This window comes from Prionailurus viverrinus, chromosome D2, assembly GCF_022837055.1.
Source record: "Prionailurus viverrinus isolate Anna chromosome D2, UM_Priviv_1.0, whole genome shotgun sequence".
NCBI lineage: Eukaryota > Metazoa > Chordata > Mammalia > Carnivora > Felidae > Prionailurus > Prionailurus viverrinus.
In genome coordinates, this window is record NC_062571.1 from 21,693,135 (window position 1) to 21,709,674 (window position 16,540).

Below are 16,540 nucleotides of genomic sequence, written 5' to 3' on the forward strand. Positions count from 1 at the left end.
GGTGCCCCATTAACCAATGTTCTTCAAGTTCATTGAGGAATCAACAGTTTTTTATTAAATATATTATCTATTAACATAATGTTTAACTAAGAATTTTGAGAAAAGGACTCCTGAGTATATCAGGGAAAAACTGCAAAACAGATTAACTGGTATAATTATTCAGTGAACAAATAAATGAATGAACAAATGATACTACCCATATCACTACCCATGTCACTATTCCACAGCTGTCAACAAGACAGACACAACACCTGTGATCAAAGTCGTTTTACAGTAAATGTGTATGTATATATGCATACATATATGTAACATCCAGTGTATATATTACATGTACAACCTTATTTTTTAAGGAGTACATGGGGAACAGAAGACGCTAGACTTAGATATGGCTAATTTATTTACATATTAGAAGTTTCAACGTTTTATTTTTTTATCAGTGCTCTTAAAACTGATATCTAAATTTCAGATTTTAATAATAATAGTCTTTTCCTTATAATTGAAAAAGTACTTAATTCCAGCATACTGGCTTGACTACATGCAAAATATAAAAGCAATGATGTAGTAGTCAGATATGACTGAAAACAGAAAAAGGCTAATAAATACTGTTTCATTATTATTATTATTATTGTTATAATAACAATACATAAACTTAAATCTTGGAACATAGACAAACTGCTGTGCATGGGTAGTTAGATTCACAGATGATATTTTCTTTCTATTTTCCATAGTGGCACAGTGTTTAATAGGGTTTTTTAAAAAATTTTTTAATGTTTATTTATTTTTGAAAGAGACAGAGACAGAATGCGAGTGGGTTGGGGCAGAGAGAGAGGAAGGCACAGAATCCGAAGGAGACTCCAGGCTCCCAGCTGTCAGCACAAAGCCTGATGCAGGGCTCAAGCTCACGAACTGTGAGATCATGACCTGAGTTGAAGTCAGACACTCAACCAACTGAGCCACCCAGGTGCCCCTTTAATAGTTTTTTTTTTTAAGAACAATAAAAATGAAAATTTTACTAAATGTAGATGGGCTGCTCTTAAAATGAAACGAGCTCCATCCATAATGGCTTTTGATTTAAAATACTTGCACATCCCTGGAGAAACATGAAATTCTGTGAAATCACTTTCTGCAAGACACTGTGGCAGGGAGCCAGAATCTTTACAATGCCAGGAAGTCAACAAAGTTGCCTACTCTACTGGCCTGGACTCTGTGACTTGTAGTTTCCTGTCAGGACCCTTGGGAATGATCAAGCTTCCCTGTGGAAAGAGAAAACTCTTGCCTGAAAAGATAATTTTCCATAAAGAAAACTCTCTTGACTCACTGTCCACTAATCCTTTTTCTTATCAACTCCAATATCTGAGGCCATGATTAGACAGCCCTCATTATCTGAGTGATCAACATCTGATCTTCTGAAGATTCAAAGATGCCCAGACAAGCAAAGCCATGACAGAAGAAATATAAACTTCTGGCCAACTGGTTATGATCTTGGTCTTCATTCAAACATGTCTCCCTAATTAATGCTAGTGTATAGCAAGTCCACTGTTGTCTAACAATCTCCCTCTGATTCATCTGACAACACAACACAGATACACTGTAAACTGATTCCAAGTGAAATTCCAAGATCTCATGAAGTCAGTGGAAGTGATGTCAGAGAATGTCTTGAACTGAATTTAAGTGACATTTTGGCAGTAATGACCAAAAAATATAAAATTGACAGAGATGGTGACATGTCAATTCCAAAGGGAATGAGTTTAATATCAAAGGACTGAGAGTGGCCCTTGGAAAAATTTATGAAGTTCTTAACTTTGTAAATGTTACCTTTTATAATTGTACAATGAGAATCAAATGTGAGGTAAAGGTTATCCTTTTGAACTGTTAACATTTTTAAGAAAAAAAGTATATATAACTCCTTCAATAGGCATAATTTATTCTTTATTGTTTCTAGGAATTAGCTCAGTATTACAATTATATCCATAATATAATTTAAGAATATTTTCATAATTTCTTTATTGCTTACCATGACTTACCCTATGCACTCTGGCCCTGGAGACAGCTCTGAAATTATCTCCAACCACTTTGGCCTCCCTGCTGTTATTACAACAAGTGAACTTGATCCTACCCTAGAACGTTTGCAGTTGCTATTTCCTATGCTAGGAACACCCCAGACCTGCTAAAATGTGCTTGTTCTGGGAAGCTTCCCTGATCACCTTCCCTAAATTAGTAGCTTCCATCACTTTATTCTGCTTTATTTTCTTCATAGGACCTATCACCACCTGATATTGTTTATTTGTGGTATACTTTGTTTATTTTTTTATTGTTTATTTGTGTTATAATTGTTTATTTGTGTTATAATTATCTATCTCCCCTACTAAAATGGTGACTCTTTGAGGACAAAGATTTGGGGGTCTAATTCACTACTCTATCCTCAGGGCCAAAAAGGGTGTCTACCATGGTAGCTACACAGTAAATATTTGTGGAATGAAATGAATTAGTGAATATTTAGCATCATTTTTAAAGACAAATCTCTATTCACTCCCTTACTTTTTCTATCTACTTTGAAGTACTAGTTTCTGTTTTAAGTGATTCATTGTAAGTAGACTTTTTCCAAGGCAAGTTATCTTCAGGTAATGAGGCTTTCCTGTACTGGACATTCCTTCCTTTGCCTTACAGGTTAACAAAGAGATTTCGTGCCATTATGCCAACAAGGCTGATGGTACTGGCTGCCCAGAACATTGTTTCTAAGCTGTGGTCCCAGTCCAGCCAGAAAGAGCACTGGGATTGACTATTTTCTATGGAAAAGGCCATGGTAGTCAAATTATTGACCTAGAACACCCCATTATAACATAACTTTGGAGGAAAAAAACCACATTTCATTATTAATACCTTACCTTGAATTAATTTTCGGATAACCAAATACATCCTTCCTGTTGATGTGATTCTTAGGAGTCTCAGAAGTCATCTGGTCTAATTGTTTTTTAATTACCAAACTTCTGCAAGGACAATCCCCAACTCTTGTTTGAAACCCTCCGGGATGAGAAATTCACACCTCACAAAGTCCTTTATTGGACTCCTCTAATTCTTGGGGGGGGGGGGGGGGAATGCCACTTACATTCTCCCTTGCTTGTTATTACTTTCATCAGTGGCTGAATGCTTCAAAGTTAATCTGCTCTATCTTCTGGTCCCCTGGTCAGGGACCAGGGAATCTCTTCCTTCAGTAGATTCTCACTTGGCATGATTTAGAATCCCTTCACCATCACTCTTCATTGTGTAGCTCAACATAAACTGTGATAATGTCCTCTGAAAGTGCAGTGACTACACTGGCCATCTTAATCCAGGTATAGTTTTCCGAGTGAGTGGTGAAATTGAGTCTGCATCTCCTTCTTCCTACCATTATACTCTTCGCATGTGGCCCAAGATCATTTTGAGTGGTCTGAGTGGTGGAATCACACCAGAGCCTCAGATTCTTGGAGTCAACTGCTATTCCTGATTCACATCTGTGCTATCCAGAAGAGCAATTAGTTTGTTGAACCATGTTCCAGCTTTGCATACATTACCATGAAATTCTGTATTGTTTGATCTGACATTTCATGCTATTAAATACAACTTTTCAAGTCTTCTAGAATATACATTTTAGAGAAAATTATGTTGGTTATCCCTTCCAGTTTCATATAATCAGTACTCTGTGGATACAGTCCTTCTAAAACTTAGGGGAAACAACAGACTTACTTTTTTTTTTTTCAATATATGAAATTTATTGTCAAATTGGTTTCCATACAACACCCAGTGCTCATCCCAAAAGGTGCCCTCCTCAATACCCATCACCCACCCTCCCCTCCCTCCCACCCCCCATCAACCCTCAGTTTGTTCTCAATTTTTAAGAGTCTCTTATGCTTTGGCTCTCTCCCACTCTAACCTCTTTTTTTTTTCCTTCCCCTCCCCCATGGGTTTCTGTTAAGTTTCTCAGGATCCACATAAGAGTGAAACCATATGGTATCTGTCTTTCTCTGTATGGCTTATTTCACTTAGCATAACACACTCCAGTTCCATCCATGTTACTACAAAGGACCATATTTCATTCTTTCTCATTGCCACGTAGTACTCCATTGTGTATATAAACCACAATCTCTTTATCCATTCATCAGTTGATGGACATTTAGGCTCTTTCCATAATTTGGCTATTGTTGAGAGTGCTGCTATAAACATTGGGGTACAAGTGCCCCTATGCATCAGTACTCCTGTATCCCTTGGGTAAATTCCTAGCAGTGCTATTGCTGGGTCATAGGGTAGGTCTATTTTTAATTTTCTGAGGAAACTCCACACTGTTTTCCAGAGTGGCTGCACCAATTTGCATTCCCACCAACAGTGCAAGAGGGTTCCCATTTCTCCACATCCTTGCCAGCATGTATAGTCTCCTGATTTGTTCGTTTTGGCCACTCTGACTGGCGTGAGGTGATATCTGAGTGTGGTTTTGATTTGTATTTCCCTGATAAGGAACGACGTTGAGCATCTTTTCATGTGCCTGTTGGCCATCTGGATGTCTTCTTTAGAGAAGTGTCTATTCATGTTTTCCGCCCATTTCTTCACTGGGTTATTTGTTTTTCGGGTGTGGAGTTTGGTGAGCTCTTTATAGATTTTGGATACTAGCCCTTTGTCCAATATGTCATTTGCAAATATCTTTTTCCATTCCATTGTTGCCTTTTAGTTTTGTTGGTTGTTTCCTTTGCTGTGCAGAAGCTTTTTATCTTCATAAGGTCCCAGTAGTTCATTTTTGCTTTTAATTCCTTGCCTTTGGGGATGTGTCGAGTAAGAGATTGCTACAGCTGAGGTCAGAGAGGTCTTTTCCTGCTTTCTCCTCTAGTGTTTTGATGGTTTCCTGTCTCACATTTAGGTCCTTTATCCATTTTGAGTTTATTTTTGTGAATGGTGTGAGAAAGTGGTCTAGTTTCAACCTTCTGCATGTTGCTGTCCAGTTCTCCCAGCACCATTTGTTAAAGAGATTGTCTTTTTTCCATTGGATGTTCTTTCCTGCTTTGTCAAAGATTAGTTGGCCATACGCTTGTGGGTCTAGTTCTGGGGTTTCTATTCTATTCCATTGGTCTATGTGTCTGTTTTTGTGCCAATACCATGCTGTCTTGATGATTACAGCTTTGGAGTAGAGGCTAAAGTCTGGGATTGTGATGCCTCCTGCTTTGGTCTTCTTCTTCAAAATTCCTTTGGCTATTTGGGGCCTTGTGTGGTTCCATATGAATTTTAGGATTGCTTGTTCTAGTTTTGAGAAGAATGCTGGCACAATTTTGATTGGGATTGCATTGAATGTGTAGATAGCTTTGGGTAGTATTGACATTTTGACAATATTTATTCTTCCAATCCATGCACAGGGAATGTCTTTCCATTTCTTTATATCTTCTTCAATTACCTTCATAAGCTTTCTATAGTTTTCAGCATACAGATCTTTTACATCTTTGGCTAGATTTATTCCTAGGTATTTTAGGCTTCTTGGTGCAATTGTGAATAGGATCAGTTTTTTTATTTGTCTTTCTGTTGCTTCATTGTTAGTGTATAAGAATGCAACTGATTTCTGTACATTGATTTTGTATCCTGCAACTTTGCTGAATTCAGGTATCAGTTCTAGCTGACTTTTGGTGGAGTCTATTGGATTTTCCATGTATAATATGATGTCATCTGCAAAAAGTGAAAGCTTGACTTCATCTTTGTCAATTTTGATGCCTTTGATTTCCTTTTGTTGTCTGATTGCTGATGCTAGCACTTCCAACACTATGTTAAACAACAGCAGTGAGAGTGGGCATCCCTGTCATGTTCCTGATCTCAGGGATAAAGCTCTCAGTTTTTCCCCGTTGAGGATGATGTTAGCTGTGGGCTTTTCATAAATGGCTTTTATGATGTTTAAGTATGTCCCTTCTAGCCCGACTTTCTCGAGGGTTTTTATTAAGAAAGGGTGCTGGATTTTGTCAAAGGCCTTTTCTGCATCGATTGACAGGATCATATGGTTCTTCTCTTTTCTTTTATTAATGTGATGTATCACGTTGATTGATTTGTGAATGTTGAACCAGCCCTGCATCCCAGGAATGAATCCCACTTGATCATGGTGAATAATTCTTTTTATATGCTGTTGAATTCGATTTACTAGTATCTTATTGAGAATTTTTGCATCCATATTCATCAGGGATATTGGCCTGTAGTTCTCTTTTTTTACTGGGTCTCTGTCTGGTTTAGGAATCAAAGTAATACTGGCTTCATAGAATGAGTCTGGAAGTTTTCCTTCCCTTTCTATTTCTTGGAATAGTTTGAGAAGGATAGGTATTATCTCTGCTTTAAACGTCTGGTAGAACTCCCCTGGGAAGCCATCTGGTCCTGGACTCTTATTTGTTGGGAGATTTTTGATAACTGATTCAATTTCTTCGCTGGTTATGGGTCTGTTCAAACTTTCTATTTCCTCCTGATTGAGTTTTGGAAGAGTGTGGGTGCTTAGGAATTTGTCCATTTCTTCCAGGTTGTCCAATTTGTTGGCATATAATTTTTCATACTATTCCCTGAGAATTGTTTGTATCTCTGAGGGATTGGTTGTAATAATTCCATTTTCATTCATGATTTTATCTCATTGGGTCATCTCCCTTTTCTTTTTGAGAAGCCTGGCTAGAGGTTTGTCAATTTTGTTTATTTTTTCAAAAAACCAACTCTTGGTTTCGTTGATCTGCTCTACAGTTTTTTTAGATTCTATATTGTTTATTTCTGCTCTGATCTTTATTAATTATCTTCTTCTGCTTGGTTTAGGCTGCCTTTGCTGTTCTGCTTCTATTTCCTTTAGGTGTGCTGTTAGATTTTGTATTGGTGATTTTTCTTGTTTCTTGAGATAGGCCTGGATTACAATGTATTTTCCTCTCAGGACTGCCTTCCTTGCGTCCCAAAGCGTTTGGATTGTTGTATTTTCATTTTCATTTGTTTCCATATATTTTTAAATTTCTTCTCTAATTGCCTGGTTGACCCACTCATTCTTTAGTAGGGTGTTCTTTAACCTCCATGCTTTTGGAGGTTTTCCAGACTTTTTCCTGTGGTTGATTTCAAGCTTCATAGCATTGTGGTCTGAAAGTATGCATGGTATAATTTCAATTCTTCTATACTTATGAAGGGCTGTTTTGTGACCCAGTATATGATCTATCTTGGAGAATGTTCCATGTGCACTCGAGAAGAAAGTATATTCTGTTGCTTTGGGATGCAGAGTTCTAAATATATCTGTCAAGTCCATCTGATCCAATGTCTCATTCAGGGCCCTTGTTTCTTTATTGACCGTGTGTCTAGATGATCTATCCATTTCTGTAAGTGGAGTGTTAAAGTCCCCTGCAATTACCACATTCTTATCAATAAGGTTGCTTATGTTTATGAGTAATTGTTTTATATATTTGGGGGCTCCAGTATTCGGCGCATAGACATTTATAATTGTTAGCTCTTCCTGATGGATAGACCCTGTAACTATTATATAATGTCCTTCTTCATCTCTTGTTACAGCCTTTAATTTAAAGTCTAGTTTGTCTGATATAAGTATGGCTTCTCCAGCTTTCTTTTGGCTTCCAGTAGCATGATAAATAGTTCTCCATCCCCTCGCTCTCAATCTGAAGGTGTCCTCAGATCTAAAATGAGTCTCTTGTAGACAGCAAATAGATGGGTCTTTTTTTTTTTTTATCCATTCTGATACCCTATGTCCTTTGGTGGGCGCATTTAATCCATTTACATTCAGTGTTATTATAGAAAGATATGGGTTTAGAGTCATTGTGATGTCCGTATGTTTTATGCTTGTAGCGATGTCTCTGGTACTTTGTCTCACAGGATCCCCCTTAGGATCTCTTGTAGGGCTGGTTTAGTGGTGACAAATTCCTTCAGTTTTTGTTTATTTGGGAAGACCTTTATCTCTCCTTCCAGTCTAAATGACAGACCTGCTGAATAAAGGATTCTCGGCTGCATATTTTTTTCTGTTCAGCACATTGAAGATCTCGTGCCAATCCTTTCTGGCCTGTCAAGTTTCAAAAGAGAGATCAGTCACGAGTCTTATAGGTCTCCCTTTATATGTTAGGGCACGTTTATCCCTTGCTGCTTTCAGAATTTTCTCTTTATCCTTGTATTTTGCCAGTTTCACTATGATATGTCGTGCAGAAGATTGATTCAAGTTACATCTGAAGGGAGTTCTCTGTGCCTCTTGGATTTCAATGCCTTTTTCCTTCCCCAGTTCAGGGAAGTTCTGAGCTATAATTTCTTCAAGTACACCTTCAGCACCTTTCCCTCTCTCTTCCTCTTCTGGGATACCAATTATGCATATATTATTATCTTTTTAGTGTATCACTTAGTTCTCTAATTTTCCCTTCATACTCCTGGATTTTTTTTATCTCTCTTTCTCTCAGCTTCCTCTTTTTCCATAACTTTATCTTCTAGTTCACCTATTCTCTCCTCTGCCTCTTCAATCCAAGCCGTCATAGTTTCCCTTTTATTTTGCATTTCGTTTAAAGCGTTTTTCAGCTCCTCCTGGCTGTGCCTGAGTCCCTTGATCTCTGTAGCAAGAGATTCTCTGCTGTCCTCTATACTGTTTTCAAGCCCAGCAATTAATTTTATGACTATTATTATATAAATTCACTTTCTGTTATATTATTTAAATCCTTTTTGATCAGTTCATTGGCTGTTGTTATTTCCTGGAGATTCTTTTGAGGGGAATTCTTCCGTTTGGTCATTTTGGATAGTCCCTGGAGTGGTGCCGACCTGCAGGGCACTTCCCCTGTGCTGTGGTGTATAACTGGAGTTGGTGGGAGGAGCCGCAGTCAGACCTGATGTCTGCCCCCAGCCCACCGATGGGGCCACAGTCAGACTGGTGTGTGCCTTCTCTTTCCCTCTCCTAGGCGCGGGATTCATTGTGGGGTGGTGTGGCCCGTCTGGGCTACTTGCACACTGCCAGGCTTGTGGTGCTGGGGATCTGGCGTATTAGCAGGGTGGGTAGGCAAGGTGCACAGGGGCAGTAGGGGCAGGCTTAGCTCGCTTCTCCTTAGGTGATCCATTTCAGGAGGGGCCCTGTGGCAGCGGGAGTGAGTCAGACCCGCCGCTGTAGGTGTGGATCCGCAAAAGCACAGCGTTGGGTGTTTGCGCGGTGCAAGCAAGTTCCCTGGCAGGAACTGGTTCCCTTTGGCATTTTGCCTGGGGGATGGGTGAGGGAGATGGTGCTGATGAGCGCCTTTGTTCCCCAACAAACTGAGCTCTGTCGTCCAGGGGCTCAGCAACTCTCCCTCCCTTTGTCCTCCAGCCTTCCCGCTTTCCGAGCAGAGCTGTTAACTTATGACCTCCCAGATGCTAAGTCCCGCTTGCTGTCGGAACACACTCAGTCCGGCACCTCCGCTTTTGCAAGCCACACTCGGGGTCTCTGCTTGGCCGGCAGGCTGCCCCTCCGCCCCAGCTCCCTCCTGCCAGTCGTGGAGTGCACACCACCTCGCCGCCCTTCCTACCCTCTTCCGTGGGCCTCTCATCTATGGTTGGCTCCGGAGACTCGTTCTGCTAGTCTTCTGGTGGTTTTCTGGGTTATTTAGGCAGGTGTAGGTGGAATCTAAGTGATCAGCAGGACCCGCGGTGAGCCCAGCGTCCTCCTACGCCGCCATCTTCCCTTCCTCCCTAGACTTACTTTTATTCAACACATGATTTTTAAAAATTATATAAATCAGGGAAGGTGTATTAAATAATTATTTAATATATTAAAACTTAGAATATTTGAAATTGTTTTACTTTAGGAAAGGAGGGTAGGAAAAGAAGAAATGAGAAAAAGTGCTTGGGCCAAATTTTGGGTTGCTGCTAGGATGAGAGACAGTACAGTGAGGGCCCCAGAATTACCAGGTAATAACTTGAAGGTACCAATGACTTCAAAGTGGGAATGACATTTTTATCCTCTTTGGCACTCTCCTTCCAGAAAACTGGTATAACTGAAGATCTGGTCAGACAAAGAGAGCAATTTAAGGAGTCATCCAGTTGGGAAGGACAACCTCATTCTTATTTGGGTACACATAAGCAAAACATATCCAAGATATCTGGACCTTACTCAGCAATGAATATCTTCTTTGCTCTATGAAGCAGAAAGGGTATTTTTCTCTCCTTTATTCCCTCTACACCTTCAAAAAGGTTTCAAGTTTTTCTTTCTCCTCCTGTGGTTCCATTTGACTACTTTCTTGTTTTTAAGTCTTGACAGTATACTTTCTTTATACATGGTCTATGAGCTTTGGCCCATGTAAACCTGCCCACATTTCAGCCAGTAATCATCTTTCATAAATACATTTATTCACAATGATATTCTGGATCTCTTTAAAATTCTCAATCCATGAGCATTTTTTGGGTTATCTTTTACTTTAATGACTTAAAGCAGCCATTTCATTTTGCTCTTGATTTTGAGAGTCAGGAATATCACAAGAGTTCTTATGGGCAGTTCATCTGTGATCCATATGTTGTCAGGCTGAAGCAAGTGGGGCTGGAGGACCGCCTTCCAAAATGGCTTCTTCGTTCACATAGCCAATAGCCCAATGCTTCTTGACCTCTTTCTCCACAAGGCATCTTCAGGGTCTCATGTGGCTTGAACTTCTCACAGCACAGCAGTCTCAGGGCAATCCATCTTCTTACATGGCAGGTGACATCCAAAAGACCATGACAGTACATGACTCAGGCATGTAAGCATCAGATTCTTCATTGCAGCTCAGGTCATGATCTCATAGTTCATGGGTTGAGCCCCACGTTAGGCTATCAGCATGGAGCCTCCTTGGGATTCTCGCTGCCCTTTCCCTGCGTCTCTCTCTCTCTCTCTCTCAGAATAAATACATAAACTTAAAAAAAAAAAAAAACAATGGCAGAAGCTGCTGGTCCACTTAAAGGTTTGGCCTAAATGGCATAATATCACTTTTGCTGTACTCTATTGGTCAAAGGCAGATACCAGTTAATGCAGATACAAGGGCAGAATAATACACACCTCCTAATAGGTAGAGTGTCAAAGAATTTTTAGCCATTTTTAATCTGCCACAGACATTCGTACTAAATGCATCTATGAATCTAGGAATAATTATCCTTAGAGTCATGACATCAGATAGTTATAATTTTCATCTCAATGAATCTATACTTTATGGATAATCTGTACTTTATGGATAATCTGTAATTTATGGTTATATATAAAGAGAGAGAAAAGGAAGATACAGCTATTAAGAAGAGAGGTGAGATTTCTGGCATCTTCAAGGAACAAAAAGTGTAGTTGCTTAAAATTCAAGCCACAGTCCTTGACAATGTTGTTTCAACACCCTGGAATGATGTGATTAACTGTGAGGTATGTTGCAACTTGCAAGTCATTTTTCTAATATTGACATTTGTGAATAATTCAATTTCTAAATAATAAATTAGAGCTGATCCAAGTTTTTTGCTACAACATCACTCTCTTACATGCATTTCTAACTTCATTCTTCATTGGAAATGAAGTGAGGCTTCTTGCAGCTTTGCCACTGGGAACTGATCATAACTCTGGCACACTCATGGGAAAATTCCACAACCCAGCCATCATCCATCTTGTATGGCTTGGAGGAGAAAAAAAAAAAAAAGATTAAGGACTCGTAGTTCAAAGCATGTTGCTAATAAAGCCAGTATTGGCGAGCTAGATAAAAGCTGGATAAAATCCAAATATGAAGCAATTTACCTTTATTTTTCTCAGTAGTAATACAGAAAAATCTTATCAGAAAAATCTTCCCTTTTCTCTTTGCCCTGTTCCTTTCTCCTTTCCTCTCTCCTCTTCCCAGCTCTCTCCCTAGTGGGCTCATAAATTTGGGCTCATGAAATTTAGTAAAATGTATCAGCTACCAGTCATACTGGAAAAATAACTCAAAGTCCTACTTTGCTACGGTTGGGCAGGAATACTGTTTACTGGTACTGAAAACAGTAGATGTATTTATAGTTCTAAAAACATAATGTCTCACTCCACAACTATTTCTAAATACTAAATGCATATTATTATAAAATAAAATTTGCGTTTATCATTTCCTTGAGACAGTGACCTAAGCTCTGTCTTCCATGAGCTGCTTGTCATATATAGGTGGTTTATGCATATCTAGAGAGAGCCACATTCCCCTGGGCCCTAGAGCAGTCAGGGCTGCTGTGTTTCTATATTTGGTATCAATCCCTCAACACAGGATTCAACTGCTGGATCTGTTGTCATTGGGCTTGACTTCGCAAAAAAACCCAACTAACTTCTTAATGGTCCTCAAAAACTCATTAAAAATTCATGGGTAATGTTGTGACTTTCAACTAAAATAGTAAATATTGAGTCCTAGAACTAATAAGACATGGATTATGCCACAAAAATGATTAGATATGGTCAACCTAGTGAACAAACATAGAATATCCAGAATCAGCTTACAAAGAAAGATAAATTTTAAAAAATGTATCACCCACTAGAGATACTTTTCATTTAATAACTAAAATGCTAAAAGCTTAAATGCCCAGATAGTAACATAACATGGCAAAAAGTACAAACAGGGAGTTCTGGGGCCTAGAAGCTGCTTCAATTCTATCATTTACTGCACAGTAAATAGCTAAACTTTTCAGGACCTCAGTGTCCTAAATTATAAGGCAGATAAATTTGATGGGTTTTACTGGCTTTGCAGGCTTTAAAATTTGGTGATTCTTGGAGAATGTAAAAATAAAGTTGCATGATGCATTTTTATAGGAATGAAAGGGAAGGGATGGGATGGGAAGAGAAGGAAGGAAAGGCATAGAAGGTAAGAAGGAAGGAAGGAAGGGAAAGAGAGAAAGGAAGGGAGGGAAGAGGGAGGGAGCAGCAGAGGAAGGAAGGGAAGAAAGAGAAAAGAGGGAGGAGAAGGAAAAGAAAAAAATGTGTATAGAGAGGGACAAAACCTTTGAAATTAAAACCCTACTTAGACAATGATCACATCAACATATAAATGACTTAATGGAAGTGGTAAAGGACTGGCTGGAGTTCAGAATTTGAATATATGGTATTATAATACTACTATATGGGTAAATTGGCTTCTGTGGGCTAGTCTGGTTATGACTCCACCATGAAGTTATGCTTATGGGAGAAAGCTGAAGGGACTAAGATGATGTCTCACAGCCCCCGCCCCCACCCTCCTGCACCACCGCCACCATTATAATCACTGAAGTCTGGAAGTAGATGTTGTGGAAGGGAAGTGTTTGGAGGCTACCAGAGTCACAGAGAAGGATCAGATGGAGAAAAATAAATAAGAGGTACCAAAGGAAGTGAGGAAAGAAATGACAGGCAAATTATCAAATTATGTGTAGCTACTGAGAAGCAACAGGGGTATCTGATTTCCAATCAAGGCCTGAGATTCTCCCAACTGTCTGGCTCCTGTGCTATTTCACACCCTAACGATCCCCTTACCCACTTGTTATCCACCTTCTTCCTACCATCTTGAGAAATGACATAGTGAAGGATGGTTCACTTCACACTATCCAAGCTCTGGAGCAAACACACCACTGATCGATGTGCTCATAAGAATAGTATTACAGCTGGGATCTGCCTTTCATGAGTGGGTAGGGTTACCTTGTTGTGCTGTGTATTATCAAGGACTGGGTTGGGAATTTTATATTCACACTCTTCAAATTGAGGGAGACCATGTTGCAGGGCTGCAGAGTTCTAATACTAGGGCTACACTTTCCAGTCTGCTTATCACCTTGTCTTCTGCTGTCATCAGTCACTCAGCAGCTCCCTTCTTTGGCCTACAGCCAAGCTACAATTTAATTCAAGGATTTTAGCTTGTTTATTTTATTTTATTTTATTTTATTTTATTTTATATTTTATTTTATTTTTACTTTTCCAAAATACACAAAAGTAGAAAGACTAGTAAACTCCATATGCCTATCACCAAGCTTTACCAATTATCAGTATTGAGCCATTCTTTTGTCAAATGCTGTCTTCCCCAACATATCATCAAAACAGCCAATCGGTAAAACAAAGTTGAGTTTATTCCTCCCTGATAGGGGAGACTACTACCAAAGTCCTAATATCTTCTTAGGGTGAGGATGGCAAAGTTGGGATATTTATGAGATTGTGGAGTCTGGTTTAAGGTGGATCACTCAAAAGGAGGGGAAGGTGATTAGGATTAAGGATCATGATGTGATAATTTATGATCCATGGATACAATAAGGTAAAAATTTGAGGTAAAGGGTTCAAAGAGTCTTGGGCTATAAACAGTGGTTTGATGCCATCTACTCAAGCGTTAGTCATTTGATGTTCATTTAAATGGACTTAGGGGAAGTTTCTAAAACAAATAATAAATGTATTTGCAACTCTTATCTTCATGGGCAAGAGTACCCTGGAATAGTGAAATCAAGTTGATGAGGCAGTGGAATAATAAAGTTATATTGGTAAAGCAGCCAAATAGTAAAGTTATGTAAATGTACAATAAGTTCTGTGGGTGTATGTCTTCTGCATTCCCTGTCATCCAGCCCCTATTCACTTGTATTGTTGTTATTGGTTACAGTACTTGAAATTATTGTTTATTGTTTAAAGTTGCCAAATGGTATCCCACTCATATACACAGTCTATAATTAGGTAAAATATTGAATAACAAAATCTCTCATATAGATGCAATTTAAAAATTTTTTTTCAATTGTTCTATTCTTAGCTTTATCAAGATAGCCAAGGGAATAACTCTGATGCTAAGAATTCACTGTCACACTCTGGAATAAATAATGTTAAAGACTATTCAGAATCTCAAAGAGCTCTAGATAGAAATCATTGCCTCATTGGGCCAATAGCCAGTCTAACCCGTGATAACAAGAGCAGAAAACCCCAAGTACAAATTCAATGTGGGCTTTGTGGGGAATGTGCCGGGTGAAGGCAACTCCTCTTTGGTAAATTAAGCCATTCTTCCAAAGGAAAAATACTGCCTAAAGGAAACATATCATGGTGTTGGACATCTACTCCATTGGGATTCTGTAAAAATTTAAGTGTATTCAGGCTACAAACACTAATTGAGCACATTTTAAATGGAGGCAAGAAGGGACTGTGCAGAAAGGAAAAGCCACCTCTGGGTTTTTGAGGAAAGCCTGCTTTGGTGGAAAATGATAATATTTGGAGACAGATCTGGGTGGGAATTTTGAAAAACTTGCTTAACATCTAATTTCTTAGTATTTCTAAGTTTCAAATTCTACTGTAAACAATTTTTCAAACTTTTAAGGATGGTAAGAAATAATTCCATATAGTGGATGGCAGCTAGAATTTAGTGTTTTAATTGCAATTTTGCCTTTGAGGAGACTGTTAAAGGCCAAATATAGGGGTCAAGGCCTGCAGGTTGACTTGTGGTCTGATCATGTAGTGCCTGTGACGTCATGCTTGACTGTATTCTATGCACTGGTGAACACTTATGAGTGGGATCGTGGTATGAGTGGAAGCACACTTCAGGAGTATGAATTTGACAGCCAGTGTCACCCTTCAACTCAGGCTAAGAGGGGGCTGTGTGCTAGGCCATACTTTAAAGGACTGTTAGCCAGCACTTGGTGACACATGGATCTTTTGGGACCCAATGCTCAGCACTGGCTGAGTGTGACCAACAGTTAAATATTCACTTCTGCCTCCAACACTGCTTTAGCCTCAGGGCAACACATGTCTTGCCTTCCATTCTCAAAAAGAAAAGTGCACCCCAAAGCCCTGGTAGTTTGTGTGTTTTTCCACAGATCCTACTCCAGAGTACAGGATTTGAATGACAGAAGAGCTTGGGTAGAAGAAAAGACAAATTAGCTAACGTGTCAATCCTTCATGTCAGATAGCTTGAATGCACGACTCCTGCATAACAGTCTCCCAGAGTGCTGAGCACCCACTTTGTCTCTCTTCTTTCTAATGTGTAGTTCTAGAGACAATTGCAGATTAGTGAGGTATTGGCAGCTAAGGAATATTTTACAATATGATACATTCATATAACAAATACATATCAGGCTAAATCATATAAAACTGGCATATAAAATTGTCCCTTTTTGAATAGATTAACCTGCGTGGTTCAAATACACACACACACACACACACACACACACGCACATACACACCCCTGTATCTAAAGACATACATACACGTATGAAGTATGATAGCAATTCCATATATTACTGTGTGGACCTACAATTACTTTTGGATAGGGAGAAAATTAAGGAATAATAAAATTAAAGTATTTCATAATATTTTCCATGGTCATTTTTTCCATATGCAGTCCTGTTACAATGTTTGAACATGATATGTAAACTTATGACTTTGATATCATGTGTAAAATTGATGATTATTTTCAAATTGAAATATTGCTGTAAGAATCTTTTTAATAATTCCAGTTGCTATTGTTTTAGGTGAATGAAGTTTCCCTGAAATGAAATTAATAAAAAACTATCTGAGAACCACAATAACTCAAAAAAATGGCATTTCTGAGAACAGGCCACAAGTTATTTGCAAATCTTGATTATAGCAACATAAGCTTTTGTTTTGGTCAAGAAACATACATTGGATAAATATAAA